The 15,400-nt window shown below is 43.1% G+C and overlaps 1 protein-coding gene across 2 annotated transcripts in view; it reads right to left on the bottom strand.

Annotated features, from left to right (window-relative positions):
• The window catches only part of zgc:172282 (leucine-rich repeat and fibronectin type III domain-containing protein 1-like protein), an 844,427-nt gene extending 829,627 nt beyond the window's left edge, over positions 1 to 14,800 (bottom strand). The window contains exon 1 of one of the 2 annotated variants that reach the window (XM_034169381.1): positions 14,008 to 14,800. The gene's annotated coding sequence lies outside the window, so the exon portion shown is untranslated. The remainder of the gene's footprint in view (positions 1 to 14,007) is intronic. The other variant, XM_034169382.1, reaches the window with a different exon arrangement.
• Positions 14,801 to 15,400: the final 600 nt, after the last annotated feature.

The raw sequence follows: 15,400 nt of genomic DNA, 5'->3' as shown, positions 1-15,400 counted from the left end.
CATGTTTTCCTGTATCTCCTGTATATTTGTCTAGTGTGTCAGTAGTATGGCCCAAGCCATGCTACTGACATCACTTTGAGTCCGAGGTTTAAGGTCATCCCTTTGAGTCTGGTCTGCTTGAGCTTTCTTCCTCAAATCATCAGAGGGAGTTTTTCCTTGCCACTGATGCCTGTGTGTTTGCTCTCAGGGTTGGTAAGGTTCGACCTTCCTTATGCAATGCACCTTGAGGCAGCTTTGTTGTGATTTGGCGCTATGTAAATGAAATAAATTCAATTAAATTTTTTCCTACTACTTTTTACTCTTTATTTTGTCTTTTACTGCCTGTTGCAATTTTATTGTTATTTTTAATTTATTTACAATCTGGGGTAACTGCCCATTTTTTATTATGTACAGCACTTTGGTCGACTACTGTCATTTTAAACGGGCTTTAGAAATAAATGTTGAGTTTATCTGACCAAATCTGAGCTGTGTTGGCTAGGACAATGGTTTACAACCTGGGGTCCGGTTACGAGTCAGTGGTTGGGGGTGCTGGATCCTGTCCCAGTGGTCTTTCCTTTTCAGGGCTGAATAAAAATGGGACAGGAACATTAGTACAATGTGCACGTTTTAGATGCACACTTCCCTGTCTGGGAAGTGTGTGAGGCTGTCTGTGCAGGTATGGCCTGTGTGCTACCAGGTGTGTCACAATAAATCAAGTCGATATGAAACACTTTGTTATGAACAAGGCCGTTCAGGTTTAGCATTAAAAAGCATTGTCTGACATAATCGTGTCAGAAAATTAAATCATACCATCCAACACTTCTATTTTTGTCATTTATGATGCATGAAATTGAATATCAATGTAAAGCGAATGCATAGGAATACAATACACAAGAAATTACAATAAATCTACAGTACAACAGAACTAAGTAGAAGCTTGTAGGACACATTCCTAAATAACAGCATCAACCTGGCAGCTTTATGTGACAGAATACCAACAGCTATTATCAACACTAACCTCGCATGTCACAACAAAAGCATTAGTCTGAATAAAGACACTTTGTCAAAGATCCTGATTAAATCTGCGGATTAGTCATTGTGAGTGCGATGTGTTAATGCATGTGCAGCATATCTGAAATGAGAATTTAACCCAAATAGGACCTACAGCCAGAACCCAGAACAAAGTGTGAGCGCTGGCTGTAACAGAAATGTCAGAATGATTTTGAGAATTCAAGGCCGAGCTCATTACACCACAGCCGGCATCATCAGCCCCAATACACATACTGGATTGAAATTTATTTCCCTTGTTGCGTGGTTATAAAAAGTGATCGCATTCTCCGATGGCCACATTCAACATACTGCAAGGTCAGTAATCAATCTTAATAAAATCCCCAGACAGTATTTGAGTTTTAATATGAATGTTAAGGTGTAAGTGCAGCCATAAGCAAACATGCGAGGTCTGTTAGAAAAGTATTGGACCTTTTTATTTTTTTCAAAAACCTGATGGATTTGAATTGCATGTGCTTGCATGAGCAAACCTTGAACCTTCATGCGCATGCGTGAACTTTTTCACGCCTGTCGATTGCATCATTTTGTGGTAAGCAGCCTTTGTGTGAGGTGTGTGTCGTGCGCTCAGCGTTTTTTCATTCGAAGGAAAAAGACGGAACAACTGGAGCAGCGCCGCATCAAATTTTGCCAGAAACTGGGCGACAGCCAGGTGGAAACCATTCGGATTATTCAGATGACTTTTGGTGACGATCCTATGGGCATCACACAAATTAAGGAGCGGTACAACCAGTTTAAAGACGGCCGCACAACGGTGGAGAGCGAGCCACGCTCCGGGCGGCCATCAATCAACACACCGAAACAACCAGATCATTTCCAAAGTGAACGCTGTGGTGATACGGGACTGTCGTGTGACTATCCGAGAAACTGCGGAAGAGGTGGACATCAGCACTTTTCGGTACATTCCACTGTGAAAGAAGATTTGGCCATGAAAAGAGTGGCTGTGAAATTCGGCGGAGCAAAAGCGCCTCTGTGTTGAAGTCTCACAGGACATGCTGTGACATGCCCACCTCTTCCACAATTTCTCAGAAAGTCACACGACTGAAAAGTCACCGAAAGCCATCTGAATCATCCGAATGATTTCCACCTGGCTGTCACCCATTTTCTGGCAAAATATGATGCGGCGCTGCTCCAGTCGTTCCGTCTTTTTCCTTGGAATGAAAAACCACCGAGCGCACGACACACACCTCACACAAAGGCTGCTTACCAGAAAATGATGCAATTGACAGGCGTGAAAAAGTTTCACGCATGCGCACGAAGGTTCAAGGTTTGCTCATGCAAGCACACATGAAAAAAAAATTCACAATCCATTTTATTGAAAAAAATAAAAAGGTCCGATACTTTTCTAACAGACCTCGTACAGTCCATGCTGGGAGCAAATATTAAACATTACCTTTTCAATTTAGTGCAACTCAACATGCACTGTACACCTGTACAATGTACTGCTCAATAGCGTTTCTTCTTTAAACTTGATACGATACGTGTCATTAGATGACTGATAGTTGATGTGAGGCATGTGAAAATTAATTGATACGAATCTATCTAGATACAAACGTGCGCGATGCGAGTGCATTGATTCATTCAGTATGCATCAATTCAATTGACGGGTTGAATCGTGTTGCATCACTCGCTGCCTGCTTGCATCAGTTTTTTCCGAGGCACCACCAGCTTTTTAATACTTTAGTTATGCTGCATAATGTTTCAGAAAGATTAAGCTGTAACCCTGGACCAACCATTCCCAAACTTAGGGCCCCTTCACATATAATTACGAATCAGGGCGAATCACAGCGGAACAGCTCGTATGAGTGAACCACGAAAACATCGGGCCGACAGGCAGGCGTGCATGAACCCTCTGCGATGGTGTCATGCGAGCAGCTGGAATGGGTGCATCACATTGCGCCGCTGATATGGAGAAAAATAAAATAAAAACCAGCCTTATAATTCATGAATATCACTGGGTTGATATAAATAATAAAAAGGGAGTAGACGACTCATACAGAACCCCGCCATTAAATAAAAAATAAATGCCACTCACAGGATTTGAACCTGCAAGCTCTGATTACCAGACAGAAACTTTACCACTGCGCTACAATCGCTGTCTTATAACAAAAGTGTGAAATGGCTAAAATCAACAAGCAGATAGCATTTTTTTTTAAAAAGAGAAAAAACCGCCATGATAACTGACCAAACAGCTTTTGTTACAGCATATTTCTGCTGATACATGACTGAAAGTGGCGTATTTGTCACACCGTTGGCTTGTCATATGGTCCTGTGGCACGTCGTGACAGACGTGACATTCAGATCGCCTGCTGCATGTCCACATCAAATCAAATCAAATCAAATCAATTTTATTTATATAGCGCCAAATCACAACAAACAGTTGCCCCAAGGCGCTTCACATGAACTGACAAATGCTCTCCAGCCCGTTGCAAAAGGGATATATGTTTTTTATGTATTTCCATATGAGGACAGCAACCACACACACACACACACACACACACACACACACAGACACACGTCCATCAAAACACGGTATATGTTCTCCAGCTGGGACTTCCAGGAGTACAGATCACAATAGCAGCCGCTGAGAGCAGACACCACCACCACCACCACCACCCCCACCCCCCGTCCATTCAGCACCCAGACCAGTGTGTCTCTGTGTTATGTGGTCATTCATTTTCCTTATTTGTTATGTAGCTGCATATGTAGATAGTGTCATAATTTTTTATATACCTGTCCTGGCGGTGGTTTCTGTGTTTTTAATGTATGCACTGAGCTGTCATCCAGCTGTCAGTGTGCTGCGATCAGCTGACAGGCCCCTCCCCATGCTGTGCGCCAGACTTGGTTGTCCAGCCCCCATGTGATCAGATCTGTACATACATATAAGCAGTTTATGCAAATGTGCCCCCCTGGCACGCCATATGTGTTGGGGGGAGCAGGGGGAGCAACATACGCACACACGTGCGAGACACATGCACCACGTGTGTTTTGTTTTGTGCATCCCACAGTCATTGGGCACTTAGACAAATTTCACATCCAGCTCAACAGTGATCGTCTGACTGTGTTCTTGCTAATAGCGTGAATGGCTACACATTTTCTAAGTAACAAGCGAGCTGTGTTAGCTGTTTGTGTGTGTCACCTGGAATTTGGCCAACACCTACCTATAGAGGGATCACCACCTATAGAGGGATCGAATGGGCTCTCACAGGGCACACTCTGTCTTTCAGCCACTGGTGTCTGCAAATAGTTGTAGCAACAGGTGTACGAGGCATCAGAGGCAGCTACGATTTTACACATATTGCATACAGTTCCTGCTTCAAGCGCAATTCAACCACATTCATACTTTGTGTGAAGGGGCCCTAAGAAGGCCAGTGCCCACTTTGAAATCTGAAAATTGTCTGAAGCCTTTAATCACAGTTTTGACTGACACATCTAAGCTGAAGTACTGCCGTATATAGGTTCTGCAATTTTTGCAAACCTGAATTATTCCTGAATGGAACCTGGTCCATATCAGAACTGTGCTACAGGGCAAGACTTACAGAAGTGCACAGAGCCATGATGTAGTATTGTTACGTATAAGTATTGTTCAGATTTGCAACAATTTGTGAAAGTGAGTCCCTTTGGCTTCTCTCTTGTTTGACACTGGGTTGTCACAGCAGAGCTGAGGTGGATCGGCATGTTGATTTGGCACAGGTTTTTTCCTGGATGCCCTTCTTGACGCAATGCCATATTACATGGAGAATGGGTAGGTGTTGTGTGGGCCGCCAGAAGAGGAGGTACTGCTGGCCCACCACCAGAGGGCGCCCTGCCTGAAGTGCGGGCTTCAGGCACTAGAGGGCGCTGCCGCCTCACAGGAACAGCCGAGGTGACAGCTGTCACTCATCAACTGTGACAGCTGTCACCGATCATCTGCACTTCATTCCGGATAAAAGCAGGATGACACCTCCACCACGTCGCCGAGATATCGTTCTTCTAAGGAGGTAATATTATCTGCCATACTAAAGGAATTATAACTTACGTGTGCTCTGTTAGCAGCCATTGTCCTGTGGTGCCTTGTCAGCTGATTGGTGGTTTGTGAGAGTGCCGATGTCTTCGCCTCTCACTTTTTCCAGATAAGTGCTTAAACAGGAGCTGCACGAGTGTGTGATTTGAGGTGGAGGTGGAATTCCCACCGTTGTTGTTACTGGGTGTACATACACCCACACTTGACTGTCTTTGCTCTTCGCCAGCAGTACCAGATCCGACACGCGGAGACGGTGGCCACCTGAGGGACTCGGGACCTGGCGGCTCCAGTATCCTTCGGGTTCGGTGGCGGAGGAAATCGTGTGGTTCCGGTTCTTCTCTAGACGGACGTCTCCTATCGTCGAGCCTACCCACACGACACCTTTATCCATTGACTTTGTATCATTCTATAATCTGCTGTGTATGGTTGTGGCATTCACAACAGTAAAGTGTTCAAATTTGACTCCTTCTATTGTCTGTTCATTTGCGCCCTCTGTTGTGGGTCCGTGTCACTACACTTTCACAACAGTAGGGGTGGCTTTGAACTGAGAACATTCCACGCTTGAAACAACTGCACTAATCACTTGACCCCCAGCCCAACAAACCTGAACTATTCCCGATTGAGACCAGAATTGTGCTACTGGGCAAGACTTCCAGAAGTGCACAGAGCCATAATCTAGAAGTAGAAATATTATTCAAATTTGCACAGTTTTATGTATTTTAAGAAATGATACCCTACCATCCTGTGTCCAATGAGTTTATCCTGGTGCCTTTGGAATAGTTTATTTGGTATGAAGACAGCCAGTGTTTTGACCCTCTACATTATTTTCTGGACTGCACCTTTGAATGCTCCCTCACAGACACCTTTGCTACATGGGCTGCCTTTATCGTGTCTATTTAACTTTGTCTCCCCCAACAAACAGGTTCAGAGCCTCGTTCTGGAACCAGAAGCATAGAATGCCCTTCCAGAAATGGTGTTCAGACTGAGAAGTGCATACTGCGCATCACACATGCAACATGAAAAGTACAGTAAGATGTCAGTTTTGACATTAAATTATTTAATTGGGTTTTGTTTTACGGTGCTTATTCATAATATGTCTACATTTAAACATGTAAGATATTTTAGTTACTTTCACATTATTATGATATTAGCATGCATGCTATTGAGCCTCATATCACAAACATGAACAGATACCCTGTAACTCTGAGTGATGTCACTTCCGCACCTGTTTCTAAATGGTTGTCGTGGCATAGTTTTAATTTGATAAAAATGTAAACATGGAAAATACAAACATCACTACAAATAACACATAAAGTATAAAACACTTATTTCCAATGGCAGCAGGTAAAATACAATAATAAATAATAAAAGGTATATGCATAAATGGTTACCTTATGGTTTGTGCTGATATTATAGATTCACTTGACACTTGCAATTTTCTGAATAAATTTTACACAACAAACAACTTTTTTCCTACAAATTACTGGACAACTAAGTCAAGACAAGCTACTCTAGAAAAGTACGAGTAGAAGAAGAGATTCTTATTCTATTACTCTTCTGGAGAGTGTTATCCTAGATTGACCAGCCAGCCCCCTCTGTTGGCTAAAACAGGCTCAACATAATCCTCTATTTTCTGCCTGGAAAGGTACAGACGGACATTTCCAGGGACAGCCCATTTTTGGAGGTCTGTCCCGGGAAAATAAGGACGTGTGGTCAGCCTAAGTTTGTTTCAAAAGAAGGCTTGCTAGCATGCATGCTAACAGTGAACAGTACATCATTTTTAAAACGGCCTGTGTTGTACAGCTTCATAATGGGACTGACACAGAAAAAGCAAAATTTCAGCTGCAGTTTGCCAGAAGACACAATGAAGGTGATGATCTAGAGATTGAAGCAGTGAATATGAGACCAAAAGATCCTTGGTTCAAGTCCCCATCTGACCACAAACTCAACCCTTGGACAAGCTCCTTAATCCCAAAATTGCTCCCAGTGTACAGTTTAACAAATTGCATGGTTGCACCCTGGTATGTACACTCAACAAAAATATAAACGCAACACTTTTGGTTTTGCTCCACATACACAGTATCACCATTTCCCTCAAATATTGTTCACAAACCAGTCTAAATCTGTGATAGTGAGCACTTCTCCTTTGCTGAGATAATCCATCCCACCTCACAGGTGTGCCATATCAAGATGCTGATTAGACACCATGATTAGTGCACAGGTGTGCCTTAGACTGCCCACAATAAAAGGCCAATCAAAAAGGTGCAGTTTTATCACACAGCACAATGCCACAGATGTCGCAAGATTTGAGGGAGCGTGCAATTGGCATGCTGACAGCAGGAATGTCAACCAGAGCTGTTGCTCGTGTATTGAATGTTCATTTCTCTACCATAAGCCGTCTCCAAAGGCGTTTCAGAGAATTTGGCAGTACATCCAACCAGCCTCACAACTGCAGACCACGTGTAACCACACCAGCCCAGGACCTCCACATCCAGCATGTTCACCTCCAAGATCGTCTGAGACCAGCCACTCGGACAGCTGCTGAAACAATCGGTTTGCATAACCAAAGAATTTCTGCACAAACTGTCAGAAACCGTCTCAGGGAAGCTGATCTGCATGCTCGTCGTCCTCATCGGGGTCTCGACCTGACTCCAGTTCATCGTCGTAACCAACTTGAGTGGGCAAATGCTCACATTTGCTGGCGTTTGGCACGTTGGAGAGGTGTTCTCTTCACGGATGAATCCCGGTTCACACTGTCCAGGGCAGATGGCAGACAGCGTGTGTGGCGTTGTGTGGGTGAGCGGTTTTCTGATGTCAGTGTTCTGGATTGAGTGGCCCATGGTGGCGGTGGGGTTATGGTATGGGCAGGCATCTGTTATGGATGAAGAACACAGGTGCATTTTATTGATGGCATTTTGAATGCACAGAGATACCGTGACGAGATCCTGAGGCCCATTGTTGTGCCAGTCAAAGCACATCACCTCATGTTGCAGCAGGATAATGCACGGCCCCATGTTGCAAGGATCTGTACACAATTCTTGGAAGCTGAAAATGTCCCAGTTCTTGCATGGCCAGCATACTCACCGGACGTCACCCATTGAGCATGTTTGGGATGCTCTGGACCGGCGTATACGACAGCGTGTACCAGTTCCTGCCAATATCCAGCAACTTCGCACAGCCACTGAAGAGGAGTGGACCAACATTCCACAGGCCACAATTGACAACCTGATCAACTCAATGTGAAGGAGATGTGTTGCACTGCATGAGGCAAATGGTGGTCACACCAGATACTGACTGGTATCCCCCCCAATAAAACAAAACTGCACCTTTCAGAGTGGCCTTTTATTGTGGACAGTCTAAGGCACACCTGTGCACTAATCATGGTGTCTAATCAGCATCTTGGTATGGCACACCTGTGAGGTGGGATGGATTATCTCAGCAAAGGAGAAGTGCTCACTATCACAGATTTAGACTGGTTTGTGAACAATATTTGAGGGAAATGGTGATACTGTGTATGTGGAAAAAGTTTTAGATCTTTGAGTTCATCTCATACAAAATGGGAGCAAAACCAAAAGTGTTGCGTTTATGTTTTTGTTGAGTGTATGTGCAGGTGTGTGTTAATGTGAGGCATCACTGTAAAGCACTATCTGCTTCAGACAGAAATGCAGCCAATTTATTTGAGTCTAGATTTTAATCTGTATTATTGGATTAAATCTTCTCTGCTCCAGATAGATTTACCACACAGTACCATACTTTTTATATTTATTACCCATTGAGATAAATGAAGACTAAGACATATTCAGCGACTTGAAAATGTACATGTATCCATCCCCTGATTGGACAATAAGAAACTGGCTGTAAAAGTGATTATTTTTCGTCCAAATACTTATGGACCTGACTGTCTGTAATCCCCAGGTTTGAGTGTGTAGCTGACTTTCCACATATGTTTCCTGTCCACTTTTTACTGCACTACAGAACAAAGTCCAAAAAGAAAAACAATGCTGTTTATAACATTTCAAAAAGATCTTTCAAACCTGTTTCAAAATGTATGTATGAACAGAAACATTTAAGTATTCTTTCTTTGATGCATTTGCAAATGAGGGCTTTAACTAAGCCACACAGACACAACGTTACAAAATCAGTAAACGATTACTCCTCCCGGTCCACGTCTGTAGGTTTAATCCAGCAGGTGCATGTTTACATGTTTTAAAGTCCCTCTAAAACCCCATCAAGATGCAAATTGGGGAGTGTGTGGATGAGAAAAAATTACCAGGCAAATTTGAGCTGATACAGCTGAATAACTTTCTTTCCTTTTCTGCCAACCATTACACAGCAAGAGATGAGAGCATAAAACGCCTCCTCAATAGCCCTCTTAGATTATTCAAGACGTGGCCTCCAGCTCCGCGTTCCGGCTTTCTTAAGAGATCATTTCAGTGCGGCTTCAACACATGTCTGCTGCCTCTCCTGCATTCTGTTCCTCCCAATTTATTTCATTCTATCAGCTTCTCCTGCACACCTTTTTTCTATTTTCTCCACTCACCTTTCCAACAGACCCAATGCTTTCCCATCATCCTCCCTGAGCGGCTCCCTCCATCACATTCGCACTCAACATTCGCCCAAATGGAAACGAATATTTTTCCAGAGTGGATCTGATTGGCTTCCCAATTTGCGGTATGATGATGGGAAGTGCAAACAGGACCTGAGACGACTGTGCGATTACTGGTGGGAATGTGCAGCATGCAAACAATGGGAACCATTAAATAGGTGTATATACTTATAGAGTGATTTCTGAATATTATTACACCACCGACCAGCAGAGGAGGACAGAGGTTAGGTGAGTGCCATTGCATGGTCAGTAAATTCTGGGGAGTAAAATTTACTCTGCCGGAACTGCATTTGGTGCAACTTCAAGTAGAGTTGTATAAATATCAGAGTAGAATCAGATTTATCATAGCGCAAAATGAAATTGTTCAACTTGGAATGTTGTTGCATTTTTTTTTATCCCTGATCCAGTTCTTTTAATACCAAGCCCCAATCCCATACGTGCATTTTCCTCGATACTACACTTGTGCAGAGCACAGTGCAAGACTATTATTAAAATAGTGTCCTGTCCTTTACCAACAACTGCCATTTGGTAAGGATACTCATTTTTATCCAACCAGGCATGCCAAAGGACTGTGTTTCATTTTTCCTAAATGTAAAACAAACCAGAGTCAACGGACAGTGATGTTTCGAGCCATGAGAGAATGGAATCATTTACCACTAAAGTTAAGGGAACTGAGCAGTGGACCTGGTTTTAAAAAGGAACTTAAAAAGTATTATCTGAGGCAAATGGTTGAAGTATTGTGATGTATTATGAATTGATTATGAATGAATTTATTCTGAATGTATTATGAATTTTCATTATGATCTACAGGCTTTAATGGAAATCTATTATGTTATTGTACTGAAACTGTGATTAAAACATGAATGGACCCCAGGAAGAGTAGCTGATGCAGTTATACTGCAGATGCTAATGGGGATCCAAATAGATAAATAAATAAATAAATAAATAGTGCTGGGTTGAAAAGATTGATTTGCTGATTTTTAATTGATTCTCATTTGAATTCCACCAGATCAATTAATACATCCTCTAAGGAGGAGCTCTATATTAAAGTCAGTCCAGCGTCTGTGCTTGACAGTTGAACAGCTCTGCAATGACAAAGAAGTGCACAATTTCTCCAATCACATCCGCAGAAGCCTATAACTTCTTCTGGGCTGTCTTGGTGGCTTTCCTCACTCTTCTCCTTCTTGCACAGTCACTCAGTTTTTGAGAACTGTCTACATGCAGATTTACTATAGAGTGCCATACTGTTTGTATTTCTTCACTGGTAAGGTTGGACATTACTTGTGTGAAGCGCCTTGAGACAACTTTGTTGTGATTTGGTGCTATATAAATGAAAATAAATTAAAATTCATAACTGATGTAAATAAAGTCCAAGACATATTCAGTGGCAGCTTTATCATCAGAGAGCCTCGCCCACAAACTACCACAAAAGACCCCAAGCTGTCATTGATGTTAAAGGGGGAAATACACAGTATTAAGAACAGGGGTATGTAAACTTTTGATCGGGGTCATTTTGGTAGTTTCTGTTGTCTTTATGATTTAAAGAGTAAACACAGTTGTTTAACAACGAATGGCTTCACCCAACCACTAGCCATGAGTGAAAAAAGTTTTTGTTATCATTCATATTCTCTGCAAAATGGACAAAAATACAAAACATTTTGCCAGGGTATGTAAACTTTTGAGCTGACCTATATGTTATATCTACATCTAAATTGCATAATTACCATACTACGACGGTGTTTTAGGGCCACTTTTTTTTTTTTAGACTTCGAGAATAAAGTCGTAATATTACGAGAATAAAATCGTAATATAATATTTCGACTTTATTCCCTAAGTCCAAAAAAAAAAAAAAAAAAAAAAAAAATTCAATGTGGCCATAAAACTCCATCGTACCACACAGAGTTCCATAAACACTACAGAAAACAATGATTTAAATTTTTAAAAGAATAAAAATTAGAATTGATTAAAATGAATATAAAAATTCTAGAAACTTAAAATATATCTAAAATATCACAGAACTGGAACTGTTTATAGTAAGATCAATCAATCAATCAATTTTATTTATATAGTGCCAAATCACAACAAACAGTTGTCCCAAGGCGCTTTATATTGTAAGGCAAGGCCATACAATAATTACATAAAAACCCCAACGGCCAAAACGACCCCCTGTGAGCAAGCACTTGGCGACAGTGGGAAGGAAAAACTCCCTTTTAACAGGAAGAAACCTACAGCAGAACCAGGCTCAGGGAGGGGCAGTCTTCTGCTGGGACTGGTTGGGGCTGAGGGAGAGAACTAGGAAAAAGACGTGCTGTGGAGGGGAGCAGAGATCAATCACTAATGATTAAATGCAGAGTGGTGCATACAGAGCAAAAGCACAAAGAAACACTCAGTGCATCATGGGAACCCCCCAGCAGTCTAAGTCTATAGCAGCATAACTAAGGGATGGTTCAGGGTCACCTGATCCAGCCCTAACTATAAGCTTTAGCAAAAAGGAAAGTTTTAAGCCTAATCTTAAAAGTAGAGAGGGTGTCTGTCTCCCTGATCTGAATTGGGAGCTGGTTCCACAGGAGAGGAGCCTGAAAGCTGAAGGCTCTGCCTCCCATTCTACTCTTACAAACCCTAGGAACTACAAGTAAGCCTGCAGTCTGAGAGCAAAGCGCTCTATTAGGGTGATATGGTATGAAACAAATGTCTCCTAATCAATCCAGTTACAGTCCTGACTATCCTGATCTCGAACACTCCCAGTCTTGTAAAAACAAAACAAACAAACAAAAAACAAAACCACAAAAAAAAATACATATTACTCGTTGTATGAGTGACTGGCAACACTGAACGTCAAGACTTGCATAGATAGTACTGGTGCCATCATATTAGACACTCCCAGAAACATCTTTAACAGAGTGTGGAAAGATATCTGTTTACAGATGCCCTTCTATAGTTCCACCTCCACTGTGCAGTATAGAGCAGAGAAACAATACAACCCAAACACGGTGAATTTGACATCACATCTACACATGGGATTTACACAGTATTAAATTTCCAAGTGCATTCAGCTTCTTGAACTGTCTCTCAATGCCTGCCACATCAGTCAAATCATTTGTCGCAATTTGACCAAGATATCTAATCCCGACTACCTCACATACACACTCACACTCTAAGCAACTCGGAAAAAACCCAAAAGCAGGAACTCCGAATCACAGAACATCGAAACATGGAGCAAACTTTCATAGTTTCTAAGGGTCATCAGTAGAGATAACAATAAACACCAAAATACTCATTAGATTCCTGGTCGATATCAACTCAACAGAAAACAGGAATTAGTTGGAATTCGTGTCACCATAGCATTGTTGGGTTCATGCCCAATTGTGGTTACGTGTGTTACAGCAAGACAGAGACCCAAATCTGGTCAAACTTGGGGCACACTGCATCCCATCTACCCGGATGTATTGCAGAGAAGATGTAGAGAAAGGCATTAACAACCTGGACTTGAAAACCATCAACACAACAGGGGGAATGAACGGATCAAAAGTGAGAGTTGAATTGTTGAAGTGAGGAGCTGAGCTGAGATTGGACCACACTATACCAGTCTTTGCCATTTATCTTCCCAGCTCAGGGATTGATCTGGTAACCCCTGTGGTCAAGGCCACTTGTCAAACCTCTAATCCGCTGCTACCCAGTTTAAACTAAGCCTCTGCTTAACCCAGGAGGGAGGTGTAGATGAAAAATTTGGAATGGGCAGGAATCACTGTTTGAACTGTGAAGAGCAGCGATCCAAATAACATGAACCATTCAGTGACCCAAACAACATGTGACTATTTACTGGCTTCTCTCTCATCTTAAACTGTTCCAAGTCCCTTTCAGTGCCTCCTGTCTCACTTCTTGTCTGTTCTCCTCATCCTGTCCTCCTCAACTCCTCACTGCTATAAGTTCCTCCTCCTTATCATTATCATCCTCATATCCAGCACTCTGATTTGCACCTTCTTCTGTCCCATTCCCCAGTCTAATACTTGAAGTCATCTCCTTCTCACTTTCAGATCCTGCCCCCCCCCCCCACCACCACCTACTAACCTCTCCCAGCATCTCCTCCTCCTCCTCTTCCTCCCCCTCCTTCCCTCCTCTCTTTAATCTAGGATGTCACCATCTCTAAATCGAGAGAAAACACCAGCGCCATTATCTCTCTGCATCTGCCTTTTCTCTCTCTGTCTCTCTCTCCCTCTCTCACAACTCTGTGCTTCTAAAATTACAAAGCAGACTCTCTCGGAAATGATCCTGCATGATCAGGACGGAACAAAAAGCGAAAGGTGACGGAGGGACGAAAACGTTCCATTAAAAGTACATAAGGAGACTCTCGTACCTGTGCGCCTCCTTCTCCTCCTCTGGTTATCCAAACCCTGGCAAAGCAGGTCTGCAAAAAATCTGTCAAATAATCCTCCTCTTGGTCTGAGAATGTATTTATTTTTTTTAAATCAAATAAGAGGTCATATCCACTTTTATTGTGGCGCGCGGCGCGCAGGGATGGCCGCGCCGCAGGGCTCCAGGAGGGGCGGCGTGGAACCTTTTAACATAAACGAGTTTGCTGGTGATCCACTCGAGGCAACTTAGAACCTCCAACAATCCGCCGTGCACCGGCGATCCGCTGGGACAGCGCTCAGAAAGTGCCACAAAACGCCGCTAAAACCGGCGCGCCTCCGCTGCTGCCGCCGCCGCCGTTTGCGCACGCATCCGATCACCTCCTCAGCTCCCAGTACTCGAAACGGTCTCGTAACACCAAAACAGCGGGAGGTTGGAAATCGAAGATGATTCTCTCTTAATTACAGCACGGGCTGAGGAGTCCTGATGAATCCAGGCGTGCATGGGTCTCTGCTCCCCTGCAGGATCCACTCATCCACAGCCGCTCACGCCCGCTTATTATTTCAGATAGAATCCTCACAGGTTGAGATAGAATCCACCTGAAGGTCCTCCACAGGTAAAACCACACAAAAAAAGAGAAAAACTGAAGCAGGATGCTGCCGAATCGGCCGGTGCTCCCGTTACAGCCACATTAGTGACTTTGTCTTGACCTCTCCTCTCCAAGGAGAGCCCGGCATCAGCGCGCGCTGCCCGCTGGATGGATGACAGAGGATGAGACAGAAGGGAAAAAGAACTATCCCCCCAAAAAACCAGCCTCCGTGCGTCTTTTTCCCCGTCTTCCTAAGGCGCTCTGATCCGGTCACGCGTCCTCTCCTCCTGCAGCACTTCCTCACTGAAAGCTTCGCCCCATGAGATAAAAACGTCTGACAGCTTCTGTCCGGTCTGTCCTCTCCTCCTCTGTGTCCTGCTCTGTCTCCGACGAGCGGCTGCTCCGGATTACAAACTGCGTTATGACTCCTGTGCGCGATGGCACCGCCAGCTGGGCGTCCGTCTGAGCGCGCGTGCTCAGGAGACACGGACGCGGCCAGAGAGGAACTCAGAGGGTCGTCAGAAATGCATAGCGAGTTAAAAAAAAAAAAAAGTAATGTAGCATATAAAATTCCACATAGTGCCACTGCAACAAACAAGTTTTTACATGCACTGGTGGCTTCAGAGCCATTTCAAATGCAAATGCAAAAAATACCAAAAAAAAAAAAAAAAAAAAATCTAAAATTATCTTCCTTAAACTCAAACTGAAAGCAAATCTTTACAACTTAATATTAATTAATTAAAAATATAAAAGCCAAGATGATGGGTTGCATAAGTAACATAACACTTTGCTATAATACCTATAAATA

This window comes from Thalassophryne amazonica, chromosome 4 (assembly GCF_902500255.1).
Source record: "Thalassophryne amazonica chromosome 4, fThaAma1.1, whole genome shotgun sequence".
In the NCBI taxonomy this organism is placed as follows: Eukaryota; Metazoa; Chordata; class Actinopteri; order Batrachoidiformes; family Batrachoididae; genus Thalassophryne; species Thalassophryne amazonica.
Note: the sequence above shows the minus strand (reverse complement) of the source record. Positions and strands in the feature narration are given on the sequence as shown.